A 14709-nucleotide genomic window follows, 5' to 3' on the forward strand; every position below is an offset into this window, starting at 1 on the left:
TTATCCATTTTGGATTGCAAGTTCTATTAATCCTCATCCATTTTGGATTGCAAGTTCCATTAATCCTTCTTCATTTTGAATTTCAAGTTCTATTAATCCTTATCCATTTTGGATTGCAAGTTCCATTAATTCTTATCCATTTTGGATTTCAAGTTCTATTAATCCTTATCCATTTTGGATTTCAAGTTCTATTAATTCTCATCCATTTTGGATTGCAAGTTCCATTAATCATTATCCATTTTGGATTGCAAGTTCTATTAATCCTCATCCATTTTGGATTGCAAGTTCCATTAATCCTTATCCATTTTGGATTGCAAGTTTTATTAATCCTTATCCATTTTGGATTGCAAGTTCTATTACTCTTAGTTCTAATATCCGGATACCTTGTATCGTATCCGGATGTATCTAAAGTTTTTCGAGTATGATATTCGGATGGTTTGTTTATACATCCGGAAAGGTCAAGATAATATCCGGATGTCTTGCCTAATATCCGAATGCCTCCCTCAAAAGTTGAATTTTTCATTCGAATAGTCCCCAGTTATATCCGAATGCATCAGTGAGATATCCGGATGACCAGAATCATATCCGGATGTCCTAGTTCATATCCAAATACTTCCCAACATATCCGAATAGCTTATGATTTGAATGTCAGTGTATCCGGATGAGCCTTCTTCATATCTGGATGTCTTTCATCATATCCGGATATCCTTCCTGATATCCTGATGACTTTTCCAGAAATCCAATTTAGCTTCCAGTGAGTCCTAATTCAAGTTTAATTCAATTAATGTATTCAATACCTTCCAACATTGAATTCATAAGCCAGAACATGACAAGTTAATCATACCCATACCCTAAATCACAGTTCATTGAATCTTTGTATTCTAATATATAGATGAAGATCATATCATGTTCAGCATTATTATAACATGATCAACATTATTTTGTGAGATTATGTGCATACATTTTGGTATGAGCATTGAGCATGACTTTATATGGAGCACTACATATCGTGTGCTAGCATTTATGTGAGCATTGCATTGCATTATGCACGCCAGGCGACTTGTCCACGGGGATCCCATCAGTTTCAATTTCAACTCAGTTTATGAGTTGCTCGCCTGGTGGCAACTAGGGGGTAGGGGCTTTGCCCACAGTATGTGCTTACAGTTTTTATGTATGCAGGTTTCAGTTCAGATAGGTATGTATTATCAGATTAAGTGGGCCTATGAGCCAAAATTGCATACCTGCATTTAGTTTACAGTTTATGTGCATTACATTTTTATGAATGTAATCAGACAGTGATTATACAGTACAAGTTCAGTCAGTTATTTATCAGTATCAATATTCTTCGATTTAGCTTCAATATTCTTTCCAGCTTATTACTTGCTGAGCTTTTGTAGCTCACCTTGTACTCTTCACCCCTCCAAGTTCTAGTAGGGGAGTATCAGATGTGGGGCCTAGCAGCAGTGTTCAGTAGTGTGTGTACGTGGAGCCGCTCAAGATAAAAGATGTCTGGGAGTTTGTTGAGTTCTATAGAGTTTTCTCAAATTAGATCTATTTTATATTTCAGGTGAGGGATTGTCCCTTAGACAGAGTTCATGGTTTCTAGTCTATATTGACTTAGAGTTTTTGTTCTAGTTAATTGAGATGTTCAGTCATGGTATCAGATTTCAGTTTATCAGCCAGTTTATTTTATTATCCCCAATAGCACCTCTTCTCGGTCAGTTCTAGGAGAGGGGGTGTTACATTGGGAGATCATCTTGAGGATAGTCCTCACATATGATAAAGATTCTCTATGCGATAGAGATATCTCTTCTTATGAAGCATCCAATTAAGGAAATAGTAGCACAGTAAGCCTGGGCGATGCATAAGGGTGATATGATCATCGCTTGGTATATCATCTTGGCTGCCATGACCCCAAAACATAGGTCTCAACATAAGAGTTATGATGCCTATGAGATCATGGCTAGGCTCAAGGATCATCTATTGAGAAGCATGTCATGGAGATGATACGTTTTATCAATAGGTTGCTAGAGTTGAACTTGGGTATGGATGCCGAAACTTACCCTAGACTTAATGCTACAGTCCCTCCCCAACGGTTATGGAAAGGACTCTTGGAGAGTGGTTGTCCATACTAAGGGAGACCGAACCTAAAATTGATTATAGGTCAAGGGAAGTGTTCTCTTAGTTGAAGGGCCCAAGGCGCACAGGGGTAAGCCCAAGAGTAAGAAAGCCAAAAGGAAGAAGAGTTCTTCCATAGCGCAATCTGGAAAAGTTTAGAAGATCAAAACTTTAAAGAGCAAAGAGGATATGATCTATCTCCACTGTGATAAACCGAGAAGTGTAGAGTAAGAAGAGTTCTACTCAAGACACATCAGGTATTTATGTTATTGGAATTAATCTATCTACTTCTGATCAGTCCACATGGGTATTAGATACTGGATCTAGTGCTCATATTTACACTTTTGTGTATGGGCTTAGGAGTACGAGGAGATTAATAATAGGAGAAGTGTACCTACACGTGGTAAATGGATCAAAAGTTATTCCATTAATTGTAGGGACCTATTTATTGACATTGACCATAGGGCTTGTATTGGAGTTACATAACTGTTACTACAATCCTAGTTTGACTAGGAATATAATTTCTAATGCTTGTTTGACAAGGATAGATATTCATTTTTATTTAAGGACAATAGTTGTTCATTTTATAAAAATGAGTTGTTTTATGGTAAAGCAACAATACGTAATGGTTTGTATGTCCTTGATGTTGATACTCCTATAAATAACATAAATATTAAGCGACTTAAATCAGGTGATTTAAATAGCACTTATTCATGGAATTGTTGTATTAGCCATATAAATGAGACTTGCATATCCAACTTGCATAAAGATGGATAAATTAGCACATTTGATTATGAATCATATGGTGCTTGCGAATCTTGTTTACTTGGCAAGATGACTAAGTCTCTTTTTAAAGTAAAGGGAGGCTACATAAGTGCTAGGGTTTGTGCACATTGATGTGTGTGGACCCATGTCCACCCAAGCTAGAGGTGGATATGTCTACTTCATAACCTTTACTGATGATAGATCATGTTTTGGTTATGTGTATCTTATGAGACACAAATCTGAGGCTTTTGAAAAGTTCAAAGAATTCAGATTTGAAGTAGAGAAACAAACTGAGAAAAGTATCAAAGTACTTCGATCAGATCGAGATGGTGAATACTTGAACAGTGAGTTTCTAGATCATCTGAAGTAGAATGGGATTCTCTCACAATGGACTCCACCTGGAACACCAGAGATGAATGGTGTGTCTGAAAAGAGGGATAGGACCTTGTTGGACATGGTCTGGTCCATGATGAGTTGCGCTAAACTCCCTATTTCATTTTAGGGATACGTACTCCTCACCGCGATCTTTGTTTTGAACAGGGTTCCAAGTAAATCAGTTACTCATACTCCATATAAGATATGGAAAGGAAAGAAGCCAAATTTGTCTTTCCTTAAGATTTGGGGTTGTCAAATTTATGTTAAACGTGTTGACAATAATAAGCTAAAACCCAAATCGATGGAATGTTTGTTTGTGGGATATCCAAAGGAAACAAATGGATATTACTTTTACCACCCATATGAACAAAAGGTGTTTTGTTGCCAAGCATGTGGTATTCCTTAAGAAGGAATTTTTAGATGCTGTGGCTAGTGGGAGGAATATTGAGCTCGAAGAGATTCGAGGCGAACCACAAACAAATACTCCCCTCCAAGAACTCGAGAAAGATTAGACACAAGATGTTGTGTCAATTCCCCAACCTTCTACACAAGAACCTCGTAGGTTAATGACGGTTCGTCGCGAGCAAGAGAGATATGGATTTCTCATCTCGGCACATGGAGATGTGCTTCTAGCTGAAAACGATGAGCCTACTACCTATGATGAGGCAATGTCTGACATTGACTCTGGGTTATGGCAGATGGATGACAAAACAGCTTTCCTTAAAGGAAACCTGGTCAAGGATGTGTATATGACACAGCCTGACGGTTTTGTTACTCATAAACATGCAAATAAGATTTGTAATTTGCAAAGGTCCATTTATGGACTAAGGCAAGCATCCCGGAGTTAGAATCAATGTTTTGATGAAAAGATCAAAAAGTTTGATTTTCCCCAAAAGGGAAGTTGATCCTTGTTTTTACAAGAAGGTTAGTGGGAGCATAGTGATCCTTTTAGTCCTATATGTGGACAATATATTGCTCATAGGGAATGGTGTTACCATGATGCAATTAGTTAAAATATGGCTTTCAAAATATTTTCTCCATGAAGAATTTGGGAGAAGTAGCCTATATTCTGGGAATACGGATCTATAGAGATAGATCCAGGAGGTTGCTAGCACTCTCCCATAACGCGTACATTGACAGGGTGCTAAAGAGGTTTAGCATGGAAGATTCTAGGAGGAGAAGTCTTCCTATGTCACATGGAATACATCTCTCCAAGGCTATGTGTTCGAAGACACAAGATGAGAGAGATAGGATGAGTCGAGCACTATATGCCTTGGCTATTGGAATGATCATGTATGCTATGTTATGTATGAGGCCTGATATCGCATATACTTTGAGCATATGTAGTAGATATCAAGCTGATTCAGGATAGAAACACTGGATTGTTGTGGAAAACATTCTTAAGTACTTGTGAAGCACTAAAGAGATGTTTTTGTCATATGGAGAATGAGAACATACCATGAACGGGTTCATGGATGCCAGTTTCCAATCTGACTATGATGATTTTGAATCACGTACAATCGAGATTCATATTCTGCCTAAATGGTAGGGCCATGAGTTGGAAGAGTTCCAACAAGAGATAGTGGTAGATTCAACAACTGAAGTTGAATGCATAACAACCTTCGAAGCAGCTAAGGAGGTTGTATGGATCCGTAAGTTCATTGATGAACTTAAAGTGGTGTCCTGCATTATTGATCTAATAACAGTTATTGGGACAATAATGGAGCCATCGGGTAAGCTAAGGAACCATGGTCTCATCAATGGACCAAATTTGTATTACGGCATCACCATATGATAATGGAGATTATCAGCCGAGGTGACATATATAGAGAAAGTGTCGACGAATGACAACGTCGTAGATCCCTTGACTAAAGCTCTATCCCAGGAGAAACATGAAAGTCGTGTTCGATAGTCAGGTATAAGATACATGAGTGATTGGTTCTAGTGCAAGTGGGAGAATGTTAGTGTAGGTGCTCTAGACCCAACCAGATTGGGCATGTTGTACACTGACAATTGTAATCATGTTTATTATTTGAATAAGGAGTTGTTCAAATTCACAAGAAGTCATTCTATTAGTTTCTTGTTATTATTGTAATAACCAAATGAAACTAGATAGAAGTCCATATGATGTATATTGTGATTAATCTATAAAGATGTGAGATGATGCATCATAGTTTCTAGACATCATTAAACGTCCCAAGTCGTAGCAATGTCAAGAATGGACATTGACAATTGCGGTAAGACTTGTATGTGCTATGTTTTTGCTATGTCATAGCAATGGGGGTTTCACACCCATAGACATGGGGATGTCTAGACAAGTACATAGGTGACCAATGTTGAAGAACGTGTCACTGGACATAACTCACCATGAGAATCCATTTTGGTTATATGTTGATGGAATTCTCATACGAGATGGGTGTAACTAATTCTTGGACCTGAGGTTGTCACGGTCATCTCATAAGAAGACCAGTATGCTTTGACATCGTTTCGATAGGCCTAGACAAAGGCTGCACATGGGCGATCGTTGGGTATATCGTGAGGCTTATGGAGATGGGTTCATAGCCAAGATGGAACTCGTCTGTCCCTTGATAGAGGATGATGTATCTAAGGCGCCTTCGGTGGATATTCACTTTAAATCCATGGCCATGGTAAAAGAGATCAATAAGGAGTTATTGATTTACTTTCTATTAAGTGAAGATATCCAGAAGACCGAAGAAAACTCATGTGATCGTTATCAAGCAACACATCGCCATACTTGAGATCACATAAGATACATTGATGAGAGGATCGAATTACACGGTAACCATGCTTGTGAAAGGTTATTTGCGGATTATGAATCCTTCTGAATAATTGGGTAGGCATGACGCCTTGCTAGAGGCCAATCTTATCTTATGTGTTTGTTCCAACACATTGCCAACATATTCGGAAGCCTAATGAGTCATACACAATAGGCACGGTCCCTGGCTTCAACTATGAGAGTGGACGTATGGTTAAGTGGGACACTTCGATAAGAAGTTGTGCCGTCGTAGGTTCTCATGGAAAAAGAACAAATAAACATAATGACATCGATATGACAAGGAGTCGTCATAATGGAAAGAGTTTCTGAAAATGGCAATTAATTAAATTAGGAAGGAGTTTCTAATTTAATAATTTTCTATTTCTTGGAGTGGCAAATAGGAAATAAAATATATTTGGGCTTAAGTTAATATTTGGACTAAATTGGATTTGGGCCAAATATTAAAATAAATATTATATTTGGACCAAATTAGATTTGGGCTAAATATTAAATATTATATTTGGGCTTGAATTAGATTTGGGTCAAAATATTTTATTTAAACCTATAAAAGAATTTGGGCCATTTAATTATATTTCTAGTTGGACTAGAATAAGCCCATTTAATATTCTAATTAAATTAGAATTAATGGACTAGCCCAATCCATTAGGGTTTTAGAAACCCTAGGATATTTCACTATAAATATCCCTTTATGGGTTGCCCAAAATATAAGAGAAAAAAAAGAGGGGTTTTTGGTGTCGTTTTTCAAGAGTTGAAAAACGCATTACCATTCACTCTTCCCCGTTTCTTTTGGCATCAATACGAAACGAGGGCGTTCTTTTACCGTTCATACACAAGCCGCGTAAAGGAGAATGAACTAGCACTCCTATTCCGCTCTCCTTGCCAATGAACACGTGCCGCGTATCACGAGTTAGAGGCCGGACGCTTGGACGGCTCGAATCTGTGAACGACTCGATAATCTAAAGGTTAGATTTATTTATTTGTTTATGAATGATTCAATTTTAACATTGATCCAATCGCCAGGATCGGGGTAAGTTCAAAAATTTTGAACTACACTGTTTACCCCATAGCGATCTTGCTTTACTTTCAATTTATATTTAATTCTTTTCCATCTAAGAATTTTACCGGGCTCCATTATAGTACCCCATATTTTCACGAAGATGCCACGTATTTTAAGTGAGTTTAAAATACCGCAAAATATGTTTGAAATGGCAACAAGTGACCAAATCAGTCGTAGGGAGTGCCCTAGATCTTAGATACATGAGGATAAAGGTATATTTTTTATGAGCGTCCCGAGGCGAGATTTATGACGCTGAAAGAAATTAAATCAGAGACGGTTTTTTGGTTAAGCTAAGTTGTAGCCTAAAAAGACCGAATGATGGTAAGGGCTTCGCAGAAATCATACATATCGAGTAATTTTGAGATTTTAAGTATCTATATAAATTTGATGTTTGAGGGTATAATTGTAATTAGAGAATTATCCAAACGAAATAAGGATAAAATTAAAAGCTTATGTGGTAAAATATATCTTTGAGTCATTAGAGTCCATGGCTTAGATTGTGACAAGTGGCATAATGTGATTGGTTGAAGAAATCTATAAATAGGCACCATGGGTTGTTCTCAAACCATTCAAGAGAGCTTTGAGGAGTGAAGCACTCTAAGTGGAGAAGGTTTCTCTAGAGAGAGAGAAAGAAGTTCGGCAAGAAGGCGGGAAGAAAGGGGCGGAGAACGAGCCTCGTCGGAGTTGCGGGTCTTTACCAGAATTCATCAAAATCAGTCAGAAAAAAAGTGAGGTAAGTCCATTTTTTTTGTTAATCCTGTAGAGGGGGAAGAGAGGGTCACGTAGGTTCAAATGGAGGTCGAATCAGAGTTAAAATGAGGAAGTTATGACCGAAATACGAAAACGGGACGAAGTTGTCCGAATTCTGCTTGGCAGCGCGTGAGTTACACGCGCCGGAAGTAGCTGCGCGTGGCCGACATTCTTGGGGTGCATGAGAAGTCTTTTTTCCTTGAAATGTTCCAGTTATGCCCCTAATTTAATGCCCCTCAACCCTATATAAAAATATTTGAGATTAGGTTTACCAAAATGCATGTTTTCTGCAGAAACCTAGGCCGTTTGCAGTGAAACCGTACCGTCCAAGAGATAAACTAACAAAGTGAGACTCCTATACTCCAAATCCTATTTTTTATTCTCTTTTGAGAGACTTCTATTGCATGAGACGTGTTTCGCGAAGTTCTTATACATAAACTCTTATTATTCTCTTACGTGAAATCATGTTGCATATATGAAATGTATTTTTTTGAAAATTATATGCTATTGGTTTTTTAACTGTTGCATTTATAAAATTCGTGTGGCCATACTGTTGTACCTATTTGTTGTTGACCGAGGGTAAAAGTCGGATATCCCCCGAGAGGCTCTATGCGTGCACCATTGAGAAAGCTCTCGTGGGGAAGATCGTGAGTCTAAGGAACAATGAATGTGGTGCTTGCATGAGTTCTATGAGGTCGGGCCAAAGTGACATGGTTAGGGACCTCCCGAGAGGTGCTATGCTTGCGCCATTGAGAAAGCTCTCGTTGGAGGAGGCTAACGTATTCACGAGGCACTTTATAGTAGTTCTCGTTGTCTTCTCATACATTTTATACCTGATCATGCATCGATATAAACTATTTTTTTTTTTTTTTTAGTTTCTCACTAGAAGATTCTTCTTCTAATTGGACTATGTCCCTAGAATATTCAAACGTTTCAGGTTCGACGAGCAGCTCTAAGGGAGAGGAGGTAGCTGAAGAATAAGTTTAATTTGCTATCTGTAATATGTTTAGATTATCTTTATTTATGTGCAAGCTTATGTATGTCTTGGATATGTTTAAGACGTTCAGTTATCACTTACGAGAGATGATGTCCTTGTAATACCTTTTGTAAACGTTTTGAACAATTTTATGATAAATAAAGCATTATGGTTGTGAACCACATCAAGTTCGATCCAGCTTTCGCATTTGTAATGATATCGCCTGTCTTAGCTATTTGATTATTGGGTTTGTTAAGCTGAGAATGTGAAAATTAGGGTTTTTGGGAATTTGTGTGATGTATGGCAGCGATTGTGGTATGAAAAATTTTTATGTTCCCGAAATCCTAAGTTATAACACGCCCGAAAAATTTGGGGTGTTACATCCATAAATCACCATTAAAATCAATCCATTGATTGATTACCAATTTTGGAGGAAAAACTCAAATTTTCAATTTTTCAAAATTTCGGCATTTTCTCCAAAAATGCCTGAAAAATCTCTTTATTTTGAAAATTCCTCCGGGGCCCAAATTCAATTAAGAAATGCCCCAAAATTCCAATTTTTTTAAAAAAATTGGACTACGGGGCCCGCTGGTGCGAGCGGGGCCCTACTGGGTGCTGGGCGCGCAGGCTGGCCGCGCGCCTATCGCGTGCCCAGCAGCCTGCTGCTGCCTCCTGCTGCCTTCCACACTTATTTTTTTTTTTTTCTTAGGCCTTCCTAACTCAAACTTTCCAGAAAATAAATTAAATAAAAATACTTCACTTTCATTTAATTTTTGCCTCTATTTCTCCATAATTAAGGTTTAAACAATACTCTTGATGCTTCCACAACAACTGATACCAAAGTGAGATTTAACCTAGGCTTCCACATGCCATAAGCCACTATCTCATTTCAATTTAAAAATCAAGAACTCATGGGGCCATCCCTTACCTCTTCTTGAATCTTCAAATCTTCATTTTAAGAGAGCTTCCATCAACATCTTCTCCCATCTAAGATGGCATTCAAACAAGAACTCACTTACTTTGCATACAAGAACACTAAATAAAGAGAAAAAGAATGCACTTACCTTGATTCCTTTCTCTTCTTCTTCTTCCTTTCCTCTCATCTCTTCTTTCTTTCATTCTTTCTACAAATGGCCAAAGGGAGACAAGTCTTCCACACTTGCCATTTTATACTACCCTTTCCCATTTTCAAGAATGGATCTCCACCATTCACTAAAAGCACAATCCATGTGCTTAAGGAGAATTAAATCTCCACCATTCATTTTAAATAAACAAGTCTCCTCTCTTGGATAAAGCACAATCCAAGCTCTTTATCTTGATTAATCTCATCCATTGGATTATTTTTCTTTTTCAAGACTTAAGCACAACCATTGGATCACTTGGAAATTTCTTTTTATTTCCAATTAATTTATTTTGACTAATTTCCAACCATCACACTTGAGAGATATAATTAATTTCTTTTTCATTTAATTTAATAGGACTAATGTAATACCCGGTATTACATGGTATTGAAAATAAATAAGTTTTGACTATTTTGGCAGGGCCTCGAGTGGTCCGGGAAGGCCAAAAGTCAAATTCAAGTAATTTATTAATATAAATTGTCGAGTTGGCGACAGGGAGTGCCTCGGGGCTTGGATGTCCAGGGAAGAGGGCAAGAGATTGATGAGCTTCTTAAGATGAGATTAAGGACGCTGGAAGCGGTCCGACCAGGAATAATTTTTGGAATAAATTCTGTATAAGCTCGAGTGGGTGCCAATACCGAATAGTCAGAGGGGACCTCCTGGAAGCTGAGGGGACCCTAGGGGTGGTTCGGTTTTTCAAGTAAGGCATCCCTTAAGTGTTTTCGGGTCGAATAAAGGTCCCGTGCAGGCGCAGGGACAAGGTCAGTATTCCTAAGTAGCGGTCGATTATTAATTTCGAATAAATCGAGATTTTGAGTGGCTTAATTATAATTAATTTAAGCATTGGGAGGGCCCAAGTGTAATTATAAAGATCCTTAAGAGCAATTATTAATTGCTTAAGGGGAGTTTTGAGATATATGGAGGGTTTATATGTAATTAGTGTAATATATATATAAATGTATATATATCCCTACGTGAGAGGAAGCTTCCTTGAAGCTTCCTATGTAATGATCCCTGCCATTTTGAAATGGCCGAGAAATGCAAAGCGGGAGAAGGCCATTTTGAGATATAATGGATTTCGCTTGAAGTAGAGAGTTCGTGAGCGAGAGTGAGAGAGCTCGCGAGAGAGAAGGCCGAAGGCCGGCCTAAAACGATGGAGGTTGGCTGGACAGCGGCAACTGCTAAAGGCAGATCGGCCATGGCCGACGCATGATGAAGGCAGCAGCAGCCGCGGTGGCTCGCGATGAGGTGCTGCGAAGGAGGCCGATGGCTGCGGTGGTGGCCAGTGATGGGCTCGTTGCAGAAGGCCGAGGCAGCAAAGCGGCCAGGACCTTCGGTGGTCGGCAATGGCAGACGCGGGGGCCTCGGGCTGGAAGCGTCTGGCTGCGCGCGGGAAGGTCGGTTCCGATGGCTGCAATGGGGCGAGGGGGGCGGTGTCGGCCGATGGTGGTGCAGCTGCCGCGATGGACGGAGGAGGCCGAGCGGTGGTGGCAGGCGCGCTGTGCGCCGAGGCTGCGCATGAAGGAGGAGGAAGATGAACAGGACCAGCGCACGCGGGAAAGAAGAAAAGTGAAGAAGGAAAAAAAATAAAAAAAAAGAAAAGAAAATAAAAAAAAAGAAAGAAGGAAAATCTGAAAAAATAGCTAAAAATTCCAGAAAATGGGGGAAAGCTCTGGAAATTAAATTGGGGCTTGAGGAGCGTGGTGGAAGCTCGAAAATGGGGTTTTGGGCGCAAGTGGCAGCTCGGGAGCCAACGCCGGTGTGGGCGTTTGATCAGTCTTCTTCTCCAGATTAATCAAGGTAATTAATTTAATTCTTTTCAAAAGATTTTCATTATGTGAGATAATGAAATGTGATCAATTGAATGGTTTATGCCTTGGTTGGGGTTGTTTTTATTGAAGTTGTTGTCGGGGGTTTTGCGATATACGGCATAGTTGAGGGCATTGGTTAAATGCCGGATGTTAATGGAGTTGGGGTTTTGTGTGTTTTGCATCTAGGTTTGACCGGGGAGGCGGTGATCCTAGAGGAACTAGAGGTTCGGGCTGGAATTCGGGCCGAGGCAGAGATGAGGCTTCGAGCCAGGTAAGGGATGGCCCTATGTGGAGGTGGCATTGCACGTTGGTAAATATGTTTGATAATGTTTTTATGTTGCATTGGCATGTAGTGGTTATATCTTGTGTGATGCAAGACCTAGTGGACCTATGGCCATATGGAGGACTAGTGAGGTGGGGGCTGATAGGTTGATGCCTCAAACCTTAGTGGGTTGTGAGGATGAGTGGACCTAGCCTCATTTGCATGCATTTGGCATACATAAACATGATTATATTCATATTTATATGCATTGCACCCTTACTGAGTCTTTATGACTCATGAGGTTTTACCTCATGTGTAGATGATACAAGTCCAGATACAAGCAGGGATGGTGCTGGGAGGCCGTTGTGGCAATTAGCTTGTTGCCTGAGATGTGCTGATGTGTAATCTCCTGTAATTTTTATATGTATTCATGTAATTGAATGTAAATGATATTGAGCACTAGATGTATTTAATTGTTGAAATCATCGTAGTGTGATAAATGATTGTGAGATTGCTTGTTGAATGTGACATAGTCGGTAAAACCAAGTTTCGGACCGAGTAAAGATCAGCAAGGTATGTTCTCATAAATCCCCAATACTCGGCAAAGTGTTTGTATGCTAGCTTTGTGCCTGGGTCACCTCTGGCTTGCTATGGGGCGAGCTGAAGAGAGGTGAAGCTCACTCGGGTTTCGGGTCTCAGTCCGCTGTGTCCTCTTGATTGAGTTAGGACCGATTCCTGAGTGGAGCGAGGGGAAGGACGAAGCCTAGTTCCCACCTAGGGCGTTTCTTGTTGAAACATAGTCTAACCCTTCAGTTGTGGTTTGTCGGTGAGTAATCTAGTCGATTATTTACCGGTGGCACCCGTAAGTGGGAGCGGGTCGTTACAACTAATTTCCACCATCACATGAGAGACCACTTGAAAGACATAAATGCTTTCTTTCTCATTTAAATAACTCCCACAATTTTCAACCATTAATGGGTGACTAATTTCCCATTTCATTTGGATTTATTTAATTCTCCTTAATCATTCTCTTTATTAAATGCTTGAGAGACTGATTAGCATTTCTTTTTGTATTTAATTAATTCCCTCATTTAACTTGGACCACATTAAGCCATGTGTCACTCTAAGACACCAACCTTGGCTCCTAAGTTCTAATCTCATCCCTCCATGTGGCATTACCACATTAATTCACCATTTTAGGGAAAATATAATTATTTTCTCAAATAATAGAATATCCACCATTTTCCCAATATTCCATAATTAAATTCCTCTATGGAATTAATTCCAAAATTACCAAAATATCCTTTGTGAATTATTAATCCCATATATCTCCACATAAATACCAAAATTGGGATTTAATTCACTTACTCACCTAATTCCACATAGGAATTATTTCCAATTTACCAAAATACCCTTTTTTATTGGACTTCACTATCCAAAATACCAAAATACCCCTCTCATAGGGTACCCTTAATCTCAAAATCTTTCACATTCTCAAGGGCATTTTTGGAATTTTCTCACTTCCATTCTCATTCTCATAACACTAGGATTACTGGGTGTTACAGTAACACCCCCACTTCTATAACCATGAGGCTCATAAACATATCCTGGGTGTTAAAGGAATCCTAATATATGAAAGCTAGGATCGAACCTGGAGTGGTAGGATTCCTACTAGATTAATATATAAATTTCGTACAATACTTATAATACAACCAAAAAATACAAGTCTGGTACATACTTTAGTTTAAGTAATCTAACTGCCAATCATATTACAATACGTAGCTTGCACATAATATTGAAAACTAAAGTACAATGATCTAAACATTTACCACCTTCTTGCATTTTTTCAGAACTTAAGCTCGGGGTACTTGGAAAGTCAGACTTACCCGGGACGTCAAATATCCCAAGAGTATGAATACTCAAATTAGATAGCTATATCTAAGTGAGGTGGTTTGTGAAGTGAGAGAAATAAATGCATGAAAATGCCAAAAATGAGATGCTATGCAGTTTCTCCCCTTCTGTGACACCCGTAATTTACTTACATGCTTAACAATAATAATAATATTCGAATGAACTTTAAGGTTTAGCGTAGAAAAATTGAAGAAACCAGACTTTTATAAACTTAAGTAAAGTTTCGAATATAATAAAATTCAAAGCATGTTTTGTGTAAATATAAAGTTTGACATGGAAACATGGTTTCAACAGAAGAAAGGAAGACTTCGCGAAGATGCTTTACAGCAATAGCATATATAAAAATACCCAGAGCTTAAAGCCAAACTCATACTTCCTTTAAATTAGATAAAAATCCAAGACTTGCGTTATGGCATACATATAGGAAAAGATCAGAGTTCAACCCCAAGAACTTTGTTTCAAAAGGAAACTAAAACTTAAATTCTTGAAAATTCTTTTTCAATGAGCCATCACACTCCATGTCCACATCCCGATCTCCTCATTCATGATCACCTGGGAGGGAAACATAAGGGGTGAGATTACGCAAATCTCAGTAAGTACAAGAGAACTACAAACGTATTTAAACATGACATGAACTTGCAACATGAACATATAACATAAGGGGACACGGTAGGTTCTACCAACTTGCAGGGGGAAAGAACCTCCGTGCGTAGCGTTACTAAACCCTGGTCCCATAACTTTCTTGAGAATATGAAACTTGCTTGAA

Source organism: Diospyros lotus, chromosome 13 (genome assembly GCF_014633365.1).
Source record: "Diospyros lotus cultivar Yz01 chromosome 13, ASM1463336v1, whole genome shotgun sequence".
NCBI lineage: Eukaryota > Viridiplantae > Streptophyta > Magnoliopsida > Ericales > Ebenaceae > Diospyros > Diospyros lotus.